An 11,712-nucleotide genomic window follows, 5' to 3' on the forward strand; every position below is an offset into this window, starting at 1 on the left:
TTTTTATGGTCAGGGAGGAACCGGCCAAATTCCTCATGGTATCTGGTGGAGCCCGTCCTCACCTGGTTCAGCAGAGGTGGACTGGAAGGGGCTGCCTTGCTCAGTTCTGCTGCCCATCCCTTTGAGGAGGGCAGCAGGAGAGCCCTCATTCCTGGCAGGATTGCAGCAGGTCAGCAAATCTCACTGGAAGGGTCTCGCCAGGAACGGGGCAGATGAACTCTAAAAAAAGCCACCCGAGGAGCACTGACTAAATTCATTTATCATGGGCACAGCTGATTTGAGAGGATTTCTAGACCTGGAGCCTGAGGGGATCACCTTCAGGCCTCTGATCGAAACCACCACAAATTGCTGAGATCCCAGCACAGGGAGATCTCCTGGCCCCCAGGGGTGGCTCTTTCTTCCTGCAGTTGGGTTGTGTGTGGTCAGCAGAGTGTCCCTGCGGTCCGACAGCCAGCGGGAATGACCAGCAGCACTGGCATTCCCGGAAAGAGTTTGGGAGCCAACTCCAGCAGAGAGCTTAGAGCTGGACACACTTTGAAGGCTTCCACTTCCCCAGGAATTTATTTAGAAGCAAAACAAGAGGGTGATGGGGTGGAAATTATCTTCAGCAAGGGATTGCTCTTTTCCCAGTCGTTTTTTGCCCTGCTAGTGAAAGCATTTCACAAACAACTGGTGAAGTTTCGCATCATCCTGTGGCAGCTGGAAGCAGCAATAGATCGTTGCTTTATTTCCCTCTTCAGCTGGGAAATCTTCAGCAAATCAGGAGGTGCAGGTGGTTAATGGGACCTGTAATTGAAAAAGAAGGGGAAAAAAACCCTCCAAATGCATGGAGAGTTATGGAAAGCCCCAAGAAAGGGACTGGTGACAGGTAGGAAAATCCCTCTGACTTTCCAGCAGCCCCAGAGGCTTGGGCAGCAAAATTCCATCGAATTCCATCTGCTGGTGGTGTCACCTTGGGGGTGTCACCTCGTCTGAGGAGGGACAGCCCACCCCACCCCACGGATGTCCTGGTGTTTCACTGGATTTAGTTGCACGTCCCATCTTGGGATGAAGGCCAGTTGGATGCTGCATTAGAATTTAAGTTGGACTGGTTAGATCCTGCTCGGGCTTGGACTCCATCCTTAATTTCTTTTGTGTGGTCTTCTCTTGGGAAGCTTTAGAGAAAACCAGCAGTTTGTTACAGGAACGTCTGGATCTCATCCAGGGACCGTCTTCCTCGTGCTGTGGACTACTGTGCAGCTCCAAAACAGCCCTGGCCACCTCTTGCCCTTCCTCCAGTCCCATCTCCAGGTGTTCCATCCCTGGGTGTTCTCCCTGCCCCGAGCACGCTCAGCAGCTGCCGTCGCTCGGGAATGGAGGGTCTCCAAGTTGGATATCTGCCCACCCTCGAATGGAGACCACCAGACTCGCCTGCTGTGCAGCAATGAGCTGCGAGAGGCTCTCAGCATGCGAGTTTCCACGAGGCAGGAGTTCTCTTTGGAGGGATCCAATTCCCCCTTCCCTCCGTCTGCAACCTCCGCCCTTCGGGTCTAAATCGTGGAGCTGCCCAAATATCTGGATCCCTGCAGGGCAGGAGGCTCAGAGGATGAGGTGACCCCAGGAGAGGCGTGGAAATTGAGCTCTTTTGAATTAAGTTGTGCTATTTTCCCCCACTTTTTCATGAGGAGTAATTATTATCCTTAATCATACTTTTCCCTCCCAACTCTCGTATAATTTTCCAGCTCCCCACCAGAGAAAGGGGAAAATGGTTTTGCTTTTGGTTTCATTTCATTGAAATGAAACCAGGACAGTTCCTTAAAAAATGGTTTGTTTTCTGAGTGGGAAACCTGATAAAAGTAGTGTAGAAGTGGAAAATATTCTCCCTAGCTGTAGGGATGATGCATGGCAAAATACTTTTGATCGAGTCTAATCCAATTACTCTTGATTTGGCAATCCTGAAGGTTTGCCAAACCCATCCTTTTCTTGGAACTGAAGTCCCTGAATGTTCCCATGTACCAGGAATGTCAGGACCTCATGGGTGCTGCCAAGTGCATTGGTGCTGCGCTGTTGCCCTTCCAGAGGGAATATTTTCAATTTCAGCTGTAGGGCTGCAATAAACTCCATCTTAAAGAAACCCAAAATGGGAGAAACTGGGATATTTGCTATCTCTGGCAGAGGATGTAGGGGAGATGGTCATTCCCCCATCACCCTTTAAACCCCAAAAGGACCCTCCCACAGGCAGGTTTGACTCTTTCACCTCTTCCTCCCATGGCAGCCATTTCCAGCTTTCCACTTTCCTGAAATGATTCCCACCTTCAGCCCTGGCAGTGGTTATTCCCGGATGCTCCATCTCCCATCCCAGGAGGTGTTTGAGTGCTTTAAGGATTGGAGAGCAGCCCTGAGGGCACCTGAGTGACATCCTACAATTTGCCAGGAGCACTGTCACCTTGGGGGACATTCCTGACCCCAAAACCTGGTGGAAACATGACTGGAGCAGGGCCAGCAAAGAGAGGCAGGAAGGATGAGGAGCTTGGAAAGTCTTCCACAGGGGGTTAAACATACTGGGAATGTTTAATTTACTGAGGGGAAGAGTAAGGGATGCCACAGTGGATTTTTGAAAGAGTGAGTGATGCAGAGAAGGTCAGGAAACCACTGCTGTCTGCCAGCTCCTATGTTTTATAGGATACCTGAAAGGAGGGCTGGAATATTAAATAATACTTATTCTAATACATGATATTAAATCAAATGTTTAAAATAGGAAAAAAAAAAAAAAAGAGGGGTTGTCAAGTACATCAGTGCTCCAGCTGTCCCTGAGTGATGGTGTTAGGACAGATGGTGTCCAGGTTTTGGGAGCAACATTTGTCCATGGTCCACAAGGCATTGCAGAACAATCTTCTGCCTGCCCCAAGAGGCAGCTGAAATAATTCTCAGTGGATGGGGAAATTCAGCTGAGGTTTTTAGGATTAAAGGCTGAACCTTTAAAAGATGGTTGAGGAGTTTTCCTGCCTGGCAGTGCTGGGATGTGGTGAATAACCCATCGGGAAAAGGACGTGGATGAGGAGCCATGGTTTGCACTCTAGGAGCTGTAGCACGATTTGCTGTGTGAGGCTGATGTTCCAGAGAGACAAATGAGGTTGGGACAAGCTGTGTCACCAGCTCAGCGTGACCCTGTGATTCCACTGTCACTTAAAGTCACACGGATTTACCCCGGCAAAAATATTTGGGACACCTGATGAAAGGGATTTGCTCTGCTGGGACGTTGTGATGTGGTTGTGCTGGATGCTGGTCTGCTAAGGCTCCTGCAGCTCTGGGATGGAGCTGAAACTCCTGCAGGCTCCTCTTGGAGATGATGGAGGGAGCGAGGGAGGCTTTCCAAGCTGGATCACCGGCTTTGGATGTGGCAGCCGGCGTGTGGTACTTTGTTCTGCTAATGATGCTGCTTCCACCCTTCCCCATTTCCCTGCTGACACTGGCGACCCTCTGCTGTGCTCCTGGCTTTGTTTTAATCCTCACTAATGGCAAAAGAAAACAACTGGTGCTTTGCTTCCTCCTCAGTCCGAGGATGCTCCTCAGATGGGGGATAAGGGACGGATTTTGTCCAGCCCACGGGCCAAAGCTCACAGAGGCTTTGGCGGGTGTTGCTCCAAGATTCCTATCTGAGGAGCTCTCCCAGGGGAGGGATGTGTAAAATGAGTGATCAGGAGCTTGTCTGGGCAGTGGGTTGCAGCAGCAGGGCTGGGAGAGGAGCACAGGAACTGGGAGCTGGCTGGGGACAGCAGCTCTGTGTCGTGTCATCTCTCTCTGTCACAGCACCTAAGGACAAAAGTTAAAAAAGTGCTTGTGAAAATCCCCTCTCCAGCTCTCTTGGATCCCCTTCAGGCCCTGGAAGGGGAGCTGAGGTCTCTTGAGCTTTCTCTTCTCCAGGTGAACACTCCCAGCCTGTCTCAGCCCAGGCCACCCAGCAAAGCCCAGCCCTCACCTGGATGATAAATCCCACAGCTGGGAGAGTTTCTTTTCCAGGGAAACACCCAAGAACATGGCCAGGGGGATTGCCCATGGGTTTTAGAGGAGCTGTGAGATGGGGCATCCCTCTTCCACGGGGCTGGGGTGCTCAGACCCCATTCCTCTCCTCGGAAAGTGCAAGACAGCATGGAAAGGTTTGTGGGGCTATTTTTGAAGTGCAGGACAGCTGAGAAAGGTTAAGGAAAGCTGGTCAGAAAGTCGGGGGGCTGCTCTATGTCTGGTCTCTGTGTGTGTTTTCTGAAATACAGATGGGTGCAGCACACCCTGACTTGCCTTTTGCCATGGAAAAATCCAATTCCCGTGAGAGCTGTGGGAAATCAGCTGTGCCAAGACCGTCCAGGTGGAGTTAAGCTGAGCATGGTACAGCCTGTCAGGGAATATCTCCTTACAAAAGCCAGACATGAATCATGTTGCTGAAAGTGTTTTACCCACCTGGGCCTGTCATTCCAATGTGTGGCTAACCTAACACACAGAGTAAATAATTCAGCCCCATCCAGCAGAAAACTTGGCTCTCTCCCTCCCTCCTTCCCACCAAGTGTCGTCAGGAGCAGAGGTAAGACAGCAGGATTGTCCGTGCTGGCTGACCAAAAAATGACTGCAGAATCACAGATCCTGTGTTCAGGCACGATGTGCTTCGTGGCATTTCATCTTTTTCCTGTTTTATTGCCTAGAAAAGGTTGCTTTGGCTCAGAGGATGGGGCTTGGAGCACCCTGGGATAGAGGGAGGTGTCCCTGTTCATGGCAGGGAGGGGCACTGGGTGGGCTTTAAGGTTCCAACCCAAACCATTCCAAAACCAAAGATGATTATTTTATACACAGAGCCAAGTTACTCCTCTCAGCAGCGCTTGGGATTTGTCGTGGGTCAGGTGTTGGTTTTTGGTTTGACACTGTCTATCCACCCACTTTTAATATTAAAATACTAAACTGGATGAAAATATTCCTCCTTCTTATAGTGGCCCAAGTTTTGTTTAAAAACAAGGTGCATGTCCAAAGTGGAATTTGTCATTGTAAAACATTACCAAAAAAAAAAAGAAAAGAAAAGAAAAAAAAATAAATGGTAACCAGGCCTTTGAAACTTGAAGTTGTGGGATTGGTTTTGGCAGGAAATGAAAAAATTTCCTTTTCCTTGATATTCTTCTCTTTGCTTTTTAATTTTTTGGTATTATTACTATTTTTCCTAAGACGATGTAATTTCCTGACTCTCCCTGATCTGAGCTGTACAATCAAAGGGAAAGGAAGACAAACTGGGATAGCTCCTTCCTGTAAGGAAATTATTTCCAATCTTTATTTGAATGCCCCATTGCTTTGCAGGCCTTATCCTTCAGATATGACTGGAAGTATTCTTTGGCAAAGGCCCTGCTTGCAGAGAGAGAGAGGCTGGGGATGGAGGCAAGAGAGGAACGACCCAAGGTGGAGAAAAGGCTCCCAGGTAAAGTTCCCTGAGTTATGCAGCACATTCCTATAATCCAAACAGTGCTTTAGGTTTATTTTTTGCCATCATACCCTGGCTTGTGTGTTTGGTACCTCAAGCAATTCCTTTTCTTATCTGATTAATATGAATCCTGGAATGGTTTGGGTTGGAAGGGACCTCAAAGTTCACCCCTGCCGTGGGCAGGGACACCTTCCACTATCCCAGGCTGCTCCAAGCCCCATCCAGCCTGGCCTTGGACACTGCCAGGGATCCAGGGGCAGCCACAGCATCTCTGGGCACCCCGTGCCAGGGCCTCAGCCCCCTCAAAGTAAGAAATGTCTTCCCAATATTTTATCTAAATCTCCTTCAGTTCGGCTCTCCCCTTCCAGGCCAAATGCTGGGAGTAATTAAAACGTGCTCCATTTGCAAATGGGAATATTTTGCATCTTTCAAACCAGCCTGGGACATTAACAGCAGTTACTGGAAGGGGAGCCAAGCAGGAAACACAGGAAACTCCCCCAAAACCAGATTTTCCAAAAAGATGCAAAGCTTTATGCTTCAAGCAATCCCCAAGAAAGTGATGGAAGACTGCCATGGTGTAGTTTGGTTGGGAATGGGGTTTCAGAAAGCCTTGTGACTGTGATGAAAAATGCTCCTAGACTCGATGCTGACAGATTCTGCCAGTGGGACTCGTGATCCTCGGCTCCAACCAGGACTTGCAGCCATTTTGAAACCAGGAAAACATTGGAGAATCTGTCACTTGCGGCAGTTTTCCAGCCACATCTGAAGCAGCGTTATGAAACAGGTCTGGTCCGGGTTCCCACATCAAAATGGTCGGCCACAGATCCGGATTTGGGGAGTCTCACCCCAACTGCAGCCCAGTTCTCAAAAGGGGTGGATTTGCAGCTCTATTTTCAGCCCATTTTTAATAGGAAAATGGATTTTATTTTGGATGATCCCCAGGAGTTTCTCTATCTTGCAAACTGCTGATTCCCAGATTTGTGTGTAGCATCGAGCAGGGGGTTGGAAACCTGATATTTTTTTCAAGTTTTATGTTCTTTCTGCATGATCCAACTGCTTCTGCTTTTGGCTGGGTCAAATTTCCCGCTAGGAAAAAAAAGTGGGAAAATTTCTGTGCTCTTTGAAAATAAAAAGAAATTTGCTTATTAACAAAGCCCTGGATCCCTGGAAGTGTCCAAGGCCAGGCTGGATGGGGCTTCGAGCAACCTGGGATAATGGAAGGTGTCCCTGCCCATGGTAGGGGGCGGGATAAGATGAGCTTTGGGATTCCTCCCAGCCCAAAGGATTCCATGAAAGCTCAGCCTAAGAACCTTTCACTCAAACCCTGGTCCCTATTTTCATTTTCAGCCAAATAAATTTCTCTCTGTTTCAAGAGTTATGGCCTGATCTAAGGAAAAGAAAATGTAATTCTTATGGAACTTGTTAACAACAGGTTGTCTGTGTCATTTACTGGGTGTTTTGCAGTATAAAACCCCCCCAAATACTCGGGAAATGTTCCCTTTAATGCCCTTATGGAACCATTTTCTTGCCCCTGCAAAAAGCCAGCAGGAAATCATGCATGGAATTGATGCCCTTAGAGGTCTTTTCCAGCCCTAATGATTCTGTGTTGTTCACTATTTAAACAGCATGTTCTGTATCAGTAGGTGCTGAGGAAATATGGTATTTTAGATGAGAATTATTTGACTTGTAAAACTTTAAGGGAATGTTGAAAACCATTCTGGCGCTTGCTAGAGGAAAATAGAGGATTTGAGCTTCTATTGGGATTATTTTTCCTGCTTGTTTCTAAAAATGGCAGCTTCTAATGCACACACTTGAGACTCCTTGGCATTTATCACAGCCTTATTGAGGGATCATTTTCAGGGACTTTGAAAAAGCAGAGGGAAAAATGGTTTAAATCACTAAAAACCTATTTAAATCATTTAAATCTATGTAAGCCATAGAGTTGTTTAGGTGGGAAAAGCCCTCTAGGACCATCAAGTCCAAGAATTCCCTCAGCACTGCCACAGCCTCTCCTCACCCATATGGCTTTTAATTCCCTCTGGGAATGGGGACTCCACCACTGCCTGGGCAGCCCCTGATAAAGCCTGACAACCTTTTCCATGAAGAAATTTTTCCCAATATCCAGTCTAAGCCTCCCCTGGCACAGTTTGAGGCCATTTCCCTTAATCCTGTCCCTGTTCCCTGGAGCACAGCCCGACCCCCCGGCTGTCCCCTCCTGTCAGGAGCTGTGCAGAGCCACAAGGGCCCCCTGAGCCTCCTTTGCTCCAGGCTGAACCCCTTCCCAGCTCCCTCAGCCTCTCCTGGGGCTGCAGAGCCTTCCCAGCTCCATTCCCTGGACATGCTCCAGCCCCTCCATGTCTTCATTGAAACAAGAGGGCCGAGGCTGGGCACAGGCTGTGGAACGAACTGGATGTTATTTTGTAATATTTTCCACCAATTCCACAATTTTTAATTTTTTTCCCCAGTATTTTCCAGCTGCCAGCCCTTGCTCTGCTCCCAGCTCAGCCTCTTTCCCGTGTGACCGTCTGCAGACACAGTTTGATCAGCTCTAACATCCCAAAAGCTTCGTTTGCTCTGTCCCGGGAAAATGAGCCAGTGGGAGGTCTGGAGTTAAGGAAGGAGGTGCACAAAGGTGAGTTTGAAATTAAGGGGAGGCACCTCCAACATCTCCTTTCCGTGGGAGCAGGGCAGGACAGACTTTGCTGGCCAGAGGACACAGCCAGCTCTGGTTTTGGGGCATCAGGGAACAGCCTGGATGGTAAAGGGCTGGTCTTGCCCCTCACCAGGATGTGTGCTCTGTGTGAAAGGTTAGAAAATTGACATAATGAAAAGAAACTCCACATAAATATTCTTTTCACTGTTACCTCACATTTTTCCCAGCCTGGCGAAGAGAAGGCTCTGGGCTTTTCCAAGGAGGGAAAACCACAAGAAACTTGGAGAGAGATCATTTACAAGGGATGGAGTGACAGGAGAAGGGACAATGGATTCCCACTGGCACAGAGAAGGTTTAGGTGGGATAGTGGGAAGAAATTCTTCCCTGGGAGGGTGGGAAGGCTGTGGGGAAGCGGTGGCTGCCCCTGGATCCCTGGAAGTGTCCAAGGCCAGGCTGGACAGGGCTTGGAGCAACCTGGGATAGTGGAAGGTGTCCCTGCCCATGGCATGGGTGGGATGGGATGAGTTTTGAGGTCCTTTCCAACTCAGGCTGTTCTGATTCTGCTTTTAGGAGACAAACTCCAGGGGTTTTGGAGTTCCTCTCTGCTCCGCAGCAGCACACAGGGAAGAGCATCCCTACTCTGCAATAAATCAGTGCTGCCCAGGGGTCTGCCAGCTTCAGAAAAGAAAACACTGGGAGCTCTTTCTTGCCCAAGATGGATCTCTGTGTATATTTACACACACGTACATAATGGATGTGCCTATATATCATTAAATATATCAGTGAAAGAAGCTTTCCTAGAACCACAGCATGCAGCTTTTCCCTGCCAGCAGCCTTTCCCCCGGGCTGGGCTTCCACGTGGGGACCAGATGTGCCCATCCCAAAAGTTCTGCTCACTTCTGTACACTCTCTTTTAGAGTACACTGAAGTACAGCAGGAGCCACATGGGCCAGCCCTCCAGCTGAGGCTGAGCAGGAACCAGGAGTGATTGCTCACTCAGAATGCCATAAATAGCTAAAGAGCTGCTTCCAACAGTAAATAGGGATATGTGAATTAGGAATAAACTCTCCCACTAGTCTGCAGACATTCCAGTTGCTTGTTTTAATATCTTCATGTGGCTTTTTCCCTCCCCTCTCCTTCGCTTTTCTTGGTGGGAGGTGACACAGAGAACAATGAGCAAGGGGCCCACTCTGGTTATCTGAAGCAGAATGAAAAAAAGGGGGAAAAAAAAAAAGGCTGGGATTCTTCAAAAGGAGCCTAGGAGAATTAGAGACCTCAGGCTTTTTGGGAACTGCATATTCAGTTCTTTGAGGGGACCTGAAAGATCCCATCCTCACGACGTTGGCAGAGGATGCAAGGATTTGGGGATGCACTGCCAGCTTGGAGCCTTTGGATGAGCTTCCAAAGCTTCCCTGAGCTGTCTCAGCCAGCCTCCCCTTCTTCTTGACAGCAACCCAAGCTGTCCAAAAAGTAAAATTCCTGTCTCGTGGAATGAAGTGTCCTCGTGGACTTTTCTTTGCTTTTGTTCCAGATGAGAGAGAAAGGTCCAAGTTTTTTCACTGAGTGGAAGTTTTTGTGAAATGGAGTCAGAAATGCAGGAGTCACCTGATTGAAGTGGAAAATTTAGTATAACTACCAGGTAAAAGTGATACAAATCACAGGCATCCAGAATGGAAGGAAAGGGTGGAATAACCAATAGGAAAAAGAAGAAACAAAGCTTTTGGGTCTGAACTTAAAGATTTTGCTGTCCAGCTCCTTCAAAATCACAATTCTCCCACAAAGTCCAATGAATTTGGATGAATGGGAATTTCCTGCTGAAAAACTGCTGTGGGAATTTTCTGTGGTTTGCCCCAAGCACAGCCTGGTCTCACATCTGTGCCCATCATTATAACACAGAGCTCATATGGACATCCAAAATTTGGGCTCCAGCTCCGAGCTTTGAGCAGAAGGTGGGATTAGAGACCTCCTGAGGTCCCTTTGAACTTTGGAGATGTCCATAGCCCATGGAAAAGAGTGATTTTGTTAAGAGATCAAGAGGGAGGAAGGAGGAGGGAGGAAAAAAGCAAGAGAGGAGAATTAAAACAGGGGTAGAGGAACACGTTTTGTCAAAGCCATGCCTAGAAGGGAAAAACCCTTTCCAGGCTGAAAATTTAAAATTCCTTCCATATTTTCTTCCAAAATAGACTCAGAGTGATGGTTTGGGTTTGAAGGAACCTTAAAGTCATCTAGTTCAACCTCAAAGTAATGTTCTCCAGCCACACTACGGGCCTCAGTTCATCAGGAAAAGGGATTTTCCAGGTGTGCTGTCTTTGGGAAGGGGACACCTCTGACTGTGGGGTGTACCCATTAATGGGGAAGGCATAGACTCCTTGAGCAACAGGTCATTAACTTTTCCCTATTTGCTTCACAGAGAGGGGAGGAAAAGGCAGCCAGAACTCCCAAATCAGATGGAGGAGACACTGCATGGATCCAGAGGGAAGAGCAGGCTCAGCACCCCATGGCAGAGGAGCACTCAACAGATCGAGAGGTTTAGTGAGGTGAGAAGAAGCATTTTGATGTTCCAGCGCTGATTTTCTCCGGAAATCTTGGAGCTGCACAAAATCTGGTGGTGATTCTTGCTGGTTGGTCTTCAGAGAATCCACAACAGAGAGGTTTGGGTTGGAAGGGACCTTAGAGACCATCTCATTCCATGGGCAGGGACAACTTCCTGTAAAACAGATTGTTCCAAGAATATTGCTGGTCTGAGGAGGAAATCAGAGTTTGAAGCCACCCAGCTGGATGGGATAGCAGTGTGGCCTTGGTGCTGATGTGGTGTGAGGTTGAGGCAGAGCTGCCTGTGAGCCTCGCGACCTTTGGTGCCATAATTCCGAGAGTGCTCTGCACTGGCTCAGCCCTGCCTCATTCCAAGCCAGCAGGAAGGGCTGACAGGGAGCCAGCACGGCTCTTGCAATCCCTTTGGCTCCCCTAATTACTTCTGGCTGCTGTGGAAGCCGCAAGGACTTCAAAGGGATGATGCTGGTTTTGCGCGGGGCTGTCTCTCCCATCTCCCATCCTGGGTTCTCAGCCCGTGGTGGTCCATAAGGCTTCGGAAAGGCACTGCAGAAAACATTAAAATATATTACAAATGCACATTCCCACACAGACAAAGGCAAGGAAAATGGAGAGAAATCAAAGGGCTAAGTGAACAATGGAAATTCTGCTTTTTTCGCCTCTTTTTTTTTTTTCTTGGCTGTAAATGGAAAAGTGTGTGTGGGAGATGGAGCTGGCTTCTCCAGAAGGAGAAATGGCACTTCTCAGGGTAGGTTTACATAGGACATGTGGAAGAAATTCTTCTCTGAGAGGGGTTGAGACCCTGGCACAGTGTGCCCAGAGCAGCTGTGGCTGCCCCTGGATCCCTGGCAGTGCCCAAGGCCAGGCTGGATGAGGCTTGGAGTATCCTGGGGCAGTGGAAGGTGTCCCTGCCCATGGCAGGGGGTGGAATGGGCTGAGTTTAAGGTCCCTTCAACCCAAACCATTCTGGGATGAAAGAGGAGAGATTTTGGTCCAGGCTAAGCAGAAAAATGACATTTTGCTCTTGGTGGAGGTTTGATGGAGGTGCTTGTGCCAGGGAGAGTGATGGCAGCTC

The 11,712-nt window shown here is 48.5% G+C and overlaps 1 long non-coding RNA gene across 1 annotated transcript; it reads left to right on the forward strand.

The window, feature by feature from the left end:
• Positions 1 to 4,501: 4,501 nt before the first annotated feature.
• On the forward strand, positions 4,502 to 10,356 carry LOC121333309. The gene is made up of 5 exons (XR_005952268.1): positions 4,502 to 4,555; positions 5,314 to 5,431; positions 7,900 to 8,066; positions 9,619 to 9,726; positions 10,271 to 10,356. It is a non-coding gene; the product is annotated as an uncharacterized LOC121333309 (long non-coding RNA).
• The last annotated feature ends 1,356 nt before the right edge of the window (positions 10,357 to 11,712 follow it).

Source organism: Onychostruthus taczanowskii, unplaced genomic scaffold, assembly GCF_017590055.1.
Source record: "Onychostruthus taczanowskii isolate IOZ18803 unplaced genomic scaffold, ASM1759005v1 scaffold164, whole genome shotgun sequence".
Classification (NCBI taxonomy): domain Eukaryota; kingdom Metazoa; phylum Chordata; class Aves; order Passeriformes; family Passeridae; genus Onychostruthus; species Onychostruthus taczanowskii.